This window comes from Prionailurus bengalensis, chromosome X (assembly GCF_016509475.1).
Source record: "Prionailurus bengalensis isolate Pbe53 chromosome X, Fcat_Pben_1.1_paternal_pri, whole genome shotgun sequence".
Lineage (NCBI taxonomy): Eukaryota > Metazoa > Chordata > Mammalia > Carnivora > Felidae > Prionailurus > Prionailurus bengalensis.
The window spans coordinates 66,254,337-66,266,929 of NC_057361.1; the positions used below are offsets into that span (position 1 = coordinate 66,254,337).

General features: G+C 34.7%; 1 long non-coding RNA gene across 1 annotated transcript; it reads left to right on the forward strand.

Moving 5' to 3' along the window:
* The first annotated feature begins 1,624 nt into the window (after positions 1-1,624).
* On the forward strand, positions 1,625-10,275 carry LOC122477227. The gene is made up of 3 exons (XR_006295656.1): positions 1,625-1,778; positions 6,755-6,830; positions 10,204-10,275. It is a non-coding gene; the product is annotated as an uncharacterized LOC122477227 (long non-coding RNA).
* The last annotated feature ends 2,318 nt before the right edge of the window (positions 10,276-12,593 follow it).

A 12,593-nucleotide genomic window follows, 5' to 3' on the forward strand; every position in this document is an offset into this window, starting at 1 on the left:
TGCTCTATTTCATAATACTTAACTGTATGTTCAAAACTTTACAATTTATAAGCCCTTCCATTTCATTTTATCTTCACAGTAGCTTTATAAGGTTGGCAGGTTAGTATGTTTACAAATGAGTAAAGGTTGTCTTACGGAGGCTTTATGACTTGCCCTAACTCACTTCTTAAGAGGCAGAACTGGGATTAGAAATTCATCTTCTGACTCATAGTCCCGTGCTCTTTCCTTTATGATGCTGCTTTTAAAAACAATCATCTAACACATCTTCCATAACTCATATCCTTTAAACTGCAGTGATAACTGGACCTTTCTGTTATCTACTCTGTTCATGAAATAGATCATTTTATTCTTGGTTTATCTTGATCAGTCTGCACAGAATAGGTTATTAATATTCTCAGTCTGGCTTATATATTTTTATCCTCCCAGCAGAAGTCTTCCTTTTTATCAGATTTACAAAGTAATGAAGACAAAAGAGCTTTAACATGAGCTATCAAACAATAACAATTACCCACATTTTGTCATTTTGCCAAGTTTCATTCAGTGGCAGAATACCAAGCTACTCTATTTTCTACAATGCCAACTCCTGGAAGAAGGCGAAATTACAGAGAAATGAAAATCCTGTGATGGTATTTCAGTTGTAAAAAACGATTTCATCCTTCAATTCAAGGTGTCACACAGCTTGGTTCCTAACCCTCACCTGACCTTAGTGCTTAAGTGGAAACACAGGTGCAACTGATGAACTTTTATAGCTTTGGGGAACTATGAGTTTCCTCATGTGCTAAATCAAATTATTAACAACAAGCACTCACTCAATTTAGTTTGCGGGGCCGCTATTAAGGACTTCACCTCATTACCAGTCACCTAAACCCAGAAAAACGAAGAAATTCCACAAAAACTATTTGCCCTTGTATTGCATTCAAAACCTATACCTCTGCTCTAAACCTCTAGCAAACTCCTGCTGCCTTTTTCCATACAACTCCCCCTCAATTTCTAAGAAACAGATAAAGTAACTGAAAGGACAGGTGACAGCAGCCCTGAACGACAAGGGTTCACGCTCAAGAATCATTTCAAGCCAGTCCCCCTACTCCTCTGACTCTCGCCAAAGCAGTCCCACTTCCTGGATAAAGGCGGCTACCAGGAAAACAACAGCAATAACAAACAAAAGTTACAGGCGCCTATCAACCAGCATCAGTGCCCCCATCCTTCCACAACTAGACCTAAAAGGTCACCAGGCCCTGCCCTTCTCCCATTCCCTAAACCCTGGCAGCAGCTTTTCAGACGGGAAAGGATACTCTCCATATTCGACATGGTCCCACAACTTTTCTCGTGAGGCGACAGCCCAAAGCAGTGACACGAGTTTCATAAGAGAGCGTTCAGGGTACCGCCCTGGTTCCGACCTGCTGCTCCCCAAGCTCCCAGATTCGCAGTCCCACTTCCTGTTTCCGCGCACAGCCTGCAGGGTATGGGGGGGTTGGAGCGGTCTGCGACTGAGGGGCGGAGCTTGTATAATGCCAAAATGGCTGCCTCCAAGAGAGGCTGTTAGGGTGGGCTGCAGTCGCTTGGGGGCGTCGGCGGGCTCTAGAGGTTATGCCCCTCCCCCTTGTGTTCTTAACCCAGCCCCTAACGGATTTCGTCCTCCGGCTAACCGTCTAGTTCTTTCTTTTGTTGTACTCCGAACTCTACTTAATCTTCCACCCCAACTCTTTCCACAGATTTCACACTATCCTTGGCCCCTCACTTCTGTTTTCAGAGTTTAAGTCTTACGGAGGAAGGAAAAGGTATAGGGCTTTTAAAATACTTTAAAAATATGTATAACCGTATGAAATGAGGGCCTGCGGGATTAGCGGGGTTGGTAATTTTGATTTGTGAGGTTCAGTTGAACTTTTAAAAAGGATCATGATCCTTAAAGTTTTAAGTTAGAAGGGGAGGACAAAATAAGTAAGCGCAGGTTTAAGAGGTGAAGCTGCTGTGAAGTGTAAATTCGTACAAAATAGATTATTCTTATTTTTCACAGTAGATGGTGTAAATTACGAAAATTACTATGAAACCTTTCCAAAATATAATCGGTGGCAGGTTAACTGAACCACTAAGTGGTCGGCGTTTTATATGCGATATTAAAATATCCAAAGGTAATTTATTAGACGCCATCTCTAGATTTGTGGGAAGGAAGGGGGGATCTTTACCGGTATCGCTGCATTTCGATTTAAAACTCTTGGAAATTCCAAGATCTGCTTTGGAAAAAAAATAGCTAGGATAATTGTTCTCTTTCTGAGGAATTTTATAAGTTTGGCTTTAATTTTTTTCTCATCTTTAAAATTTCAATATGTGGGAAAATAATGAATACATTATTGTCTTTTTATCTTTAGGATGGTTTCCTGGTGCACCAAAATGGTCCTATAAGGTCCAGACTGTTACCTAATTATAAATGCTTGATGCTGGAAAAACCTTTTTGGGGGGAATATATGGTTTCGGGGAAAGTACAATTTGGAAACCACTTACATAAATGAAACTATATAAAGATTATATTTATTTTTTGATCCTGCTCTGTTTCTATATGTTTCAGATGAAGGTTTACCTTTATAGAGACAAAAAAAAATGGCACATTTCATTGTTGTTTCATCACTTTCCATGCTAGATAAGCAATTACATTTCACTGTTTGAGAACTTTATTTTTTTGTATGAAAATGAAAAATATTTTTAAATAAGTTCTGTCCTATATGCTTAATATGTATTAACATAGCTCTTACAATAAATCCACATGTAGATCAGAACAATTCACTAAAGCTTCAGAATTTCCATGTTTTGTTTTATTTTTAGTTATATGTGCATAGCCTATAAAATAAGCCTTTAAAGAAAGTGTTTTTAAAGTGTTTTGCATCGCATAGAACTTCTTAAGAGAGGAATCTTTAGGATAGACTAGGGTTTTTAGTAGAATTAAGATATAAAGATTTTTACAATTAAGAAGTTTGTTATTGTTGTCCATGTTAAGTAAAAAAAATGCATATCCTGTATCTTTGATTGATTAACCACTTAGAAGATTAAGAAATTGTTATGAGTTGTGAACTAATGTTGATTCCAAAACTTGCCCGGTTTTTTGTTGGATATCTTATGTCTTAAAGTTAGCTTTATAATTTATTTTTTGATTTTAGACATAGTAATAGAAGTATTTAAAGTATATGTATAATTGCTGCTGCTGAAGCAAGGAATTGAAATGTCTTAAAATCATAAACTTCTTTTATTACAAAGAAATATAGAAAGCAAAGACATCAAATTTCAATTGTTTTCATTAAATATTGAATATGTATAAAATATTTGTAAAACATGAGTATAGAATAAACAAAAGCAATACAGCAAACATCTGTGACCCAATTTAAGAAAGCTACCATTCCTTTTAAATTCCCGTGTGTACCCCTTCCCTGATCACATTCCTTTCCTTCCTTCCTTAGAGGCAACTGCTGTCTCAAATCTATATGTAATTTCCTTGCTTTTCTTTATAATTTTATCATAGTTTTTATATCCCTGAACAATATTTAGTTATTGTTGTGCAAATAACAAAAGTTATTTAGTTGTGCATAAACTCTGTGTAAATCATACTGCTTTTTCTTCTTTGACTTGCTTTTGTAATTCATTGTAATGTTGCTTGTCTGTATTACTGCTTGTAACCATAGTTCATTCATTTTCACTGCTGTAGAGTATTCCACTATATGAACATTTTGTAATTTCCCATTCATTATTCTGATGATGGATATCTGGGTTGCTTCTAGGTTATATAGCCTCTAATAATATATTAGTGTTATATTAACACATACTCTAAGCACTTAAGATCCATAACTTACTTAACTCTCCTAACATATTAGGATGAAATCTGGAAATTTTTACTTTATTATAGAGATGATTAAAGTTAACCTTTTTAAAGTCAGATATAATCTTTAACAATATAATTTTACTCTCTCACCCTAGGAACTATTATTCATTTATTTTTTTTAATTTTTATGTATTTATTTTATTTTGAGAGAGAGACAGAGTGTGAGCAGTGGGAGGGGCAGAAAGAGAGGGAGACACAGATCTCAAGCAGGGTACAGGCTCCGAGCTGTCAGCACAGAGCCCGATGCGGGACTCGAACTCACAGACTGAGACCATGACCTGAGCTGAAGTTGGAAGCTCAACTGACTGAGTCACCCAGGCACCCCTCATTTATTGTTTATTGTATTTATATTTCTTATTATTTTGGGTTATCTTGGATCTTGGCTTTGGTTCTTCCACTCTATCAGATTAATACCTCCAACTCTGTCTCACCTAAATAGGCAACTACCTTGTTCTCCTTTCACCCTTTGGACAGGGCTATGATGATAAAGATGGAAAGTATTGGACCTCCCAAATTGTTCTTTTGGATTTTAGTTAACTCTAGATATGAAGCTTTAACTGAAGCAACATTAGTCACATATTGATAAACCCGGATGTGGTAAATTTCATTATGGATACTTATATGTGTTTTAAAATATCTATGTATTTTTACTATGATAATTGAGATATAAAGAGCCAATATACTATCTTAACTCAGCCTCTATTGAATATATTAAAATTTGATATTATTCAAATAAAGTTAATGTAAATTATACTAATTCCTACTGTAAATTGAGTTATATTCATGGTTAATCAACTATGTTTACAATCTGTGTTAAAAAAGAACAAGCTTTGCTTTTTAAAGTTAAAAATATTTATTAAAAATTGCAGTTAAAACCTAAATTAGTTAATTTTTTTCAATTTAATTTTAGTTCTTTTGTGACTACACAACATTTTTGTTATATTTTAACAAATGGTTTCAAGATGATCAGAAAATCAAATGGCAAATCTGGTTAAACTTTCACTGAAGTATGAAGTAAACTCTCATACACTATGAATGAGAATGGTGTACTATATGTAGTATTTCTCAAAGTTTGGTGTTCTTGTTAAAAATACAGATGGCTGGGACTCATCTCTATATATTCTGATAGAATAAATTTGGAATAGGTCTTAGAAGTCTGTATTTTGCCTCTGTGTAATTGAAATGAACATTGTAATATAGAGTAACATATATCCTGCATTGCCTAAAATAGCTCAATGTGGATGCAACTTCATAGTTTACAAAATGCTTCTTATACATCATTTCATTTGATACTTAAAAGTAATGTAAGGCAACCTCAGCAGGCATTATGATCCTCTTTTTACCAATTAAAAGAAAAAATTAAAACCAAAACTCAGAGATATCATATGATTTGCCCAAGCAAGTTTTTTTTTAAAGTAAGCTCTACACCCAAGTGGGGCTTGAACTCACAGCCCCAAGATCAAGAGTCAAATGTTTGATCAAACTGAGCCAGCCAGGTGACCCTGTCCAAGCAAGTTTTGAGCAAATGGAGTCTATATTCAGTTCAGGACTCCTTGATTTCTAATCCAGTACTTTTGAATGCATATAGCAGATTGGCAAGTAGGAATCATTAGACCACTTCTGTTTCTTTCTTTCTATACTTTAGGTGCCCATTGGGTATAGGAGTAAAATGAACAGATATTCCAGTTGGTCAGCAGTCTTTCTGGTTTCTATAAGAAGATTCAGTTTTTTAGAAATTCTAGAGAGGTAGAATCTAAGGGTTTTTTTTTAGTTTTTGGTTTTTGGGTTTTTTTTAGTTTTTATTTAAATTCCAGTTAGCATAGTGTAATATTAGTTTCAGGTGTACAATTTAGTGACTCGACACTTACATACAACACCCAGTGCTCATCATAAGTGTCCTCCCTAATCCCCATCACTTACTTAATCCTTCCCCCTACCTCCCCTCTGGTTACCATCCATTGTTTCTATATAGTTAAGAGTCTTTCTCGGTTTGCCTCTCTCTTTTTTTTCCCCCTGTGATCATTTGTTTTGTTTCTTAAATTCCACATGTGAGTGAAATCATATGATATTTGTCTTTCTCGGACTGACATTTCACTTAGCATAATACTCTCTAGCTCCATCCATGTCATAGGGTCTTTCTTTGCTCACAATGGAAAAAGTTTTTCCCTAGGCTGGTATCATTTGTCTCCTGGGTTTCCTAGTCTATAACTCTTCAAGTGAGAGAATAAAGAAATTAGAGCACAGAAGAGGTAAAGCTCTATTATCTGAGACATATAGAAGGTGAGGTAGGAACAGAAGTTTAAAGACAAGAAGATGGGTTTGAGTGGCTGCAATAGGTGACCTGAAAAATATCCAGTTTGTGATTAGCAAGTGAGAGATAAACATAAGGAGACCAGATAAGAAGCTGAGTGTAAGAGTCAACTGAACAGAAACAGAAAAAAGTCTTGGATAATTAGGAAAAATACATCCATATATTTACCACCTTTATAAGTGATCATTCCTAAGATTTCATTGTTATTTTAATAACAAATGGTGATATTTGGTGATTGTAGTATATAGTTATCAGAAAGAGAATTTTTCTGGAAAGCTTTGATTATAACAGAGCACTCAAGACATTAAAATTTGCTTTTCCCAGGAAACCTTTTTAAAATGTGAATAATCAATACAATTATATCTTATCATTAGATGAGTTGATTGATTCTTAATGAGTGACATGAGAAAGAATAAAGTATTTTCCATTATTATTAGAGATGCTTTCCCCTTTGGGATGATTCCAAAGTAGTTTTGAGAGTTGTATAATTCAGAAATTCTTTAATATAGGTATAAATGCTTATAAAGAAATTCATTTTTAATATGCCTTTTTCTTATTTCTGTTATTTTACCATACAGGAGCTATTTGAAGAAAACTCAAGAGAAGAAAAAGCAAAAATAAGAGACTTTTATCAGAAGGACAAGTGAAGGCAAGGTAAAAAACAAAGCGCTTGCTCTCTTAAAAAGCTACTATTCTGTACTCCTATATCCCATTTTACTGACCACGGCACCTACACACTTAGTTCTAGACACTGCTTTTATTTACTTTCTCACCATAGACCAGTTGTAGAATTTCAAGTCAAAATTCTGTCAGTCATTCCTATGGTTTTAGAAATTTATCTGGTAACTGGTTAGTACAGAGCATGCTTTGTAAATCCTTTGAGTTCTCTATATTTTAGTACGCACATTCTATCTTTTAAAGTTTTTTTTATTTTAATTCCAATGTAATTAACATACATTCTATTATTTTTGCATGTTATTTTTTTCCCAAAATCATCTATAATGTGGCCCATAATTCTTACTTCTGGGTCAGGGTTTCTCAACCAGCACTATGGACGTTTTCGGCTGGTTAGTTCATTTGTTTTGGAGGGCTGTCCTATACATTATAGGACTTTTAGCAGTATCCCTGGCTTCTAGATGCCAGCTGCTTCCTCCCACCTCCAAAGTTGTGACAACCAAAAATGTTTCCAGAGATTGCCAAATATCCTCTGGAGGATAAAATCTCTAATTAAGGACCAGTACTCTAGCTCTAACATCAGCTAGTGCTGCCTTATGTATAAAACCAACAGACATACAACAGCAATAACCGCAAAACATCTTTAAGCTTACTCTTTTTTAGGAATAACTGTGGCAAAAGCAAATGCAACAATAACATCTCTAGATTTTGAACTGTTTTTGCTAAAATTGCTAAAATTGGATCCAGGACAGGGGTTTTAAAGTCATTGTAAAATTTTTCTCTATGGAGGCTTTTGAAACAGCAGGACATTTAGAGTCATTCAGAGCTAGGTTTGAATTTCTGGCTCCTATATTTAATAGCTGATTATTTTGGACAAGTTATTTAATCTCTGTGTTTCAATTTCCTCATTCGCACAAACGGGTAATAATATTTATTTCCTAGGTTTATTATGAGGATTAAATGAGATTATTCTGAATGTTAAAATACTTAAAATAGAGGCTCTCAGAAATCATAGCTTAGTAATGTCTTCTGCAGCCAAAACACCCTAAATAAAGAGGTAACCATCAAGAAAGGTATTTGAAACAAAGGAGAAAATCATACTGATATAAAAGCATGGTACCTTGGTGCGTGGAAAAATTTTGGCATTTCTATTCACCACTTCTTGAGAAAGAATTAATGTCAATAAAGTGGTCAGAGGGGCACCTGGGTGGCTCAGTAGGTTAAGCATTCAACTTCGGCTCAGGTCATGATCTCCTAGTTTGTGAGTTCGAGCCCCAGATTGGGCTCTGTGCTGACAGCTCAGAGCCTAGAGCCTGCTTAGGATTCTGTGTGCCCCTCTCTCTGCCCCTCCTCTGTTCTCCCTTTCTCTCCCTCTCTCTCTCTCTTCAAAAAAAAAAAAACATTTAAAAGAAAAGAAAAGAAATGGGTCAGAGAAGAAGTTACAAAAAGTGTCAGAAGGGCTTTGATCAGAATGGACTATTTAATATTCTTCTGTCTAGAAAGAATGGGCACATGTTGATTGAATCAGCATAAATGGTGGAGTGTATGGGTAGAGTAAATACGAATTTTTTCCTAGGATCTTGAGCAACAAAGAGTAGGCGATCTTCCTGTGACTCAGCCTACTCGATGATAGAGGGAGGTATTTATTTTTTGTTTGTTTTTAATAATTTTATAGTATATTCTCTCAATATTACATGATTCTCTTTGTATGTTTTATAAGAAAAAAAATTTAAATGTTTTAATGTTCATTTATTTTTGAGAGAGAGAGAGAGAGAGAGAGAGAGAGAGAGAGAGACAGTGTGTGAGCAGGAAAGGGGCAGAGAGGAGACACAGAATCTGAAGCAGGCTGCAGGCTGTGAGCTGTCAGCACAGAGCCCAACATGGGGCTCAGACTCACAAACTGCGAGATCATGATGTGAGCCAAAGTTGGGTGCTTAACTAACTGAAGCACCCAGGTGCCCCAAGAAAATGTATTTATATGAGAAAATTTTAAAATATAAAGGTTATAAATAATAATATATTAAATATCCATGTTTCCACCTCCAAGAGTTTACAATAGTCAATATTTTGTCCCATTTGTTTCCAGTTCTTTTTAAAACCAAGTAAATAAAATATAGTGAAGTTGAAGTCTTCTTTGACCATGCTCACTAGTATTATTCTCTGCTCTCCCTCCTGGAGACAACTACTTTCATGAGGTACTATGTGTATCCTTTTCCACGCATAAATATACATTCAAGTAAAATATACAATATTTGGGGGGCATCTGGGTGGCGCGATTGGTTGAGTATCCAACTTCGGCTCAGGTCATAATCTCACAGTTCATGAGTCTGAGCCCTGCATCAGGCTCTATGCTGACAGCTCAGAGCCTGGAGCCTTCTTCAAATTCTGTCTGTCTGTCTGTCTGTCTGTCTGTCTCTCTCTCTCTGCCCCTCCCCTGCTCTCACTCTAGGTCTCTCTCAAAACTAAACATTTAAATAAAATAAAATATACAATATATTTATGTTTTTAAATTTACATAAATATTAGTATATGTCTAGGTTTTGTACCCTTTATCAAACATTACTTTTGATATCTACCCATGTTGATGTATCTACATTTGTATATGTAATAATTTATTATACAAATATGGCTCATTTTATTTATCCACTCCCTCTTCATGGACATTTATAGGTTGCTTTCATTTTTTTCCCCAATTACAAGAAATGCTGCAGTAACTAACTGTATAATGCTGTACACATTTACAAGAGTTATCTAAGGTATATACTGAAAGTAGAATTACTGGGTCATTGGGTAGAAATATCTATCTTAAGATAAGTGGACAAGTAGTTAAAAAGGTTTTGTATACTGGAAATGAAGTTTCAAAAAGGAGTTAAATTTGCATGCATTTGATGGAAGCATTTTATGGCTTTTATTTGGGATGCTTTAGAAGTCAGACATGCCTGCTTATTTCAAAAACAGTTTAATGAAATATTGATTGCCTACTATGTGCTTAGAACTGCACAACTGATATTATGAGAAACAGAATACTGAGCTGGATGAACTAATCCAGGGTGGCTTTTATTATGCTCTTATTCAGTCAAAAGGAAAGACTACAGAACAAGATCAATGTACCACGCAAAAGTATATGAAGTGTGAGTATATCAGGTTCATTGCCTGTTTGATTTGCGTAGTTCTGGTCAAGAAGGTTTGTCACATGCTTTGCTCCTCTCTGAACCTCACATTTATAAGACCATTATTGATTAGTTGTAGCTGAGATACACTGAAAGTTAGCATTTGTCCTAAGCTGAAGCTTAATCAGATCTAGGCAGTGATCCAGACTACATAAAAATTAATAGCCTGTTCCTTTTTTCAGATTTAATTCTTTATAAAAGAAATCACCGAATATTTCACATCTATCTAACTGAAGTTACCCTAACTGGAGGTAAGATACAAAGTTTAGAGAGGCAGAAATATATGACTTGGAGGAAAAAAGAGAGGTTGTGGAACTTGCTAAAGATCATACATTAGATTGTTGTGAATTTAGCCTTTCATTTCTTATTTCACCTTTCAAATAACTCCTCATTTAATATGTATTTATGAACAGGGTAGAAAGGATCATCTTGAAAATTCCCTTTGACAATTATGTTAATAAATAAAGTATGGTTTTAGTAAGTTCAACTTTGTATAGAGGGAAGGAAAGAAAGATTATGGGCATATATTTGATAAGCATATTTTCCATTATATTATTATTTTATAGTTCTTCATTTTTTTATTTAAAGCAGTAGTAGTTGTTAGTGTTCCTTTCTCCTTTCTTATTACCCTTTCCCTAATTTTTTTAAAAAAATTTTAATGTTTATTTATTTTTGAGAGAGAGAGAGAGACAGAGCGTGAGCAGCGGAGGGGCAGAGAGAAAGAGAGACACAGAGTCTGAAGAAGCTCCAGGCTCTGAGCTGTCAGCACAGAGCCCAATGCAGGGCTCAAACTCATGAACTGTGAGATCATGACCTGAGCCAAAATCGGATCAGATGCTCAACTGACTGAGCTATCCAGGTGCCCCTCCCTAATTTTTTTATTTTTTATTTATTTTACTCATTCTCATATTCATCCTTAGTACCAGCCCTTTGGAATACTTTAAAGTCATGCCTGATCAAGGAATCTCAAGCTCAACTGAGATTTCTATACTTAGACTCAGAAGGGTTTACTAGAATTCATAGGATACAGTGCAACTTTAAGGTGAAGATTTAGTTAACTGGAATTCATAGGATACACTTCAATTAAGTGAACATTTAGTTAATAGTCTTATATTAGGCAAAGAGGGACCACATCAGGTGCATGAATGTATAAATGTTCCAATACTTCATGTTTTTTAATATTTACTAGAAATCTATCAACTTCTAAAAAGTTACCGTTTAGAAATTTGGTGTCAATCAGAGTGATACAACCACTTCTAGTAATCACTGCGATAAACAACTTTGGTTACTATATAAATTGTTATTATCTTTTTATCTGTGTGCCTATCTCTGCATTCAGTTTATAACCTTCTTTAGGACCAGGTCATTTTATTACTTATGACTTGTGACTCCTGGAACCAACTGATTTCCTTGCGTATAGTTGAAACTTAGTACATTTTTAATATTGATAAGGTTTTATTACTTTTTAAATTAGAGCTATTTCTTTTATTCAGAGAGATGACTTCATAACCAGTTACATGTCTGTGATTGAGAAACATATGCAAATATTTGAGGAGTAAGAGATTTGTAAACGATTAATTAGCTGAGAGTAAGAGATTTGGAAAAGATTAATTAGCTGAAGAGAGAAGACAAGAAACTCTTATTTTCAGCAGACAAACATGTCTGTTAAAATAATATCTCTCTAAGTGAATATATCTGAAGTTGAGAACTGCCTGTTCAATACAAATAGCAGATTGTTTATGTTTATACATATTAGATGCTTTTGATACCAGTCAGTAACTGAGCATGAATGAGCTTCCAACAGAATTAGCAGTGGAAACTACTCTCTTATGAATCTCAGGTATCTCTGTTCTGATAATGATAAAAATTAACTAATTTTAGTGCTCGCAAAGTTGTTCCTCATTTTATGACCCTGATATCTTTATAAATGGTATAAGTTAGTTGATTGATGGTCCTGTAATTTTACAGTTATTAAATATCATATATTGAAGTGTCCTTCTGATTAGAATACCTTTCAAGAGAAATATATCCACCCCCACCACAAAAGATAATTTTTGTTGTGAATGACTAAAAAAGAAGACCTTGTCAAAATACTGTGTAGTTAAGTGTTACAGGAAGCAAGTCCTGGTTTATTATTTTTTAACTGTGTCTGAAGCATTTTGGTCATAGAGATGTAGTAAGAACTTTTAAATACTTGTCCTCTCTAAAACTGAATGGGCAAAGAACTATCTTCAACCTTATAATCATAGGACAAATTGATATCATTATACACAAAGAATACACTGATTTTATTAAATCAGTAGTTTTCTTCATGCAGCAGACTTGTGGTTTTAATTACTCTTTGGGAACTTTTTTTTTTGGAGAAAGGTTCTCCTAATGTCTTTGTACTAATGTAGTAATAGGAGATGTTTTTGTTGAATCTAATCAATTAATGAACATTTTTGGATACCTTCTTTTTCCCACAACTCAGATGAAAAAGAAATGTAAGACATTAATGTGTCCTCAAGGAAGTTCTAATTTAGTTGTGGAAATAAAACCAGCATATATTGAACAATTAGATAACACTAAGTGT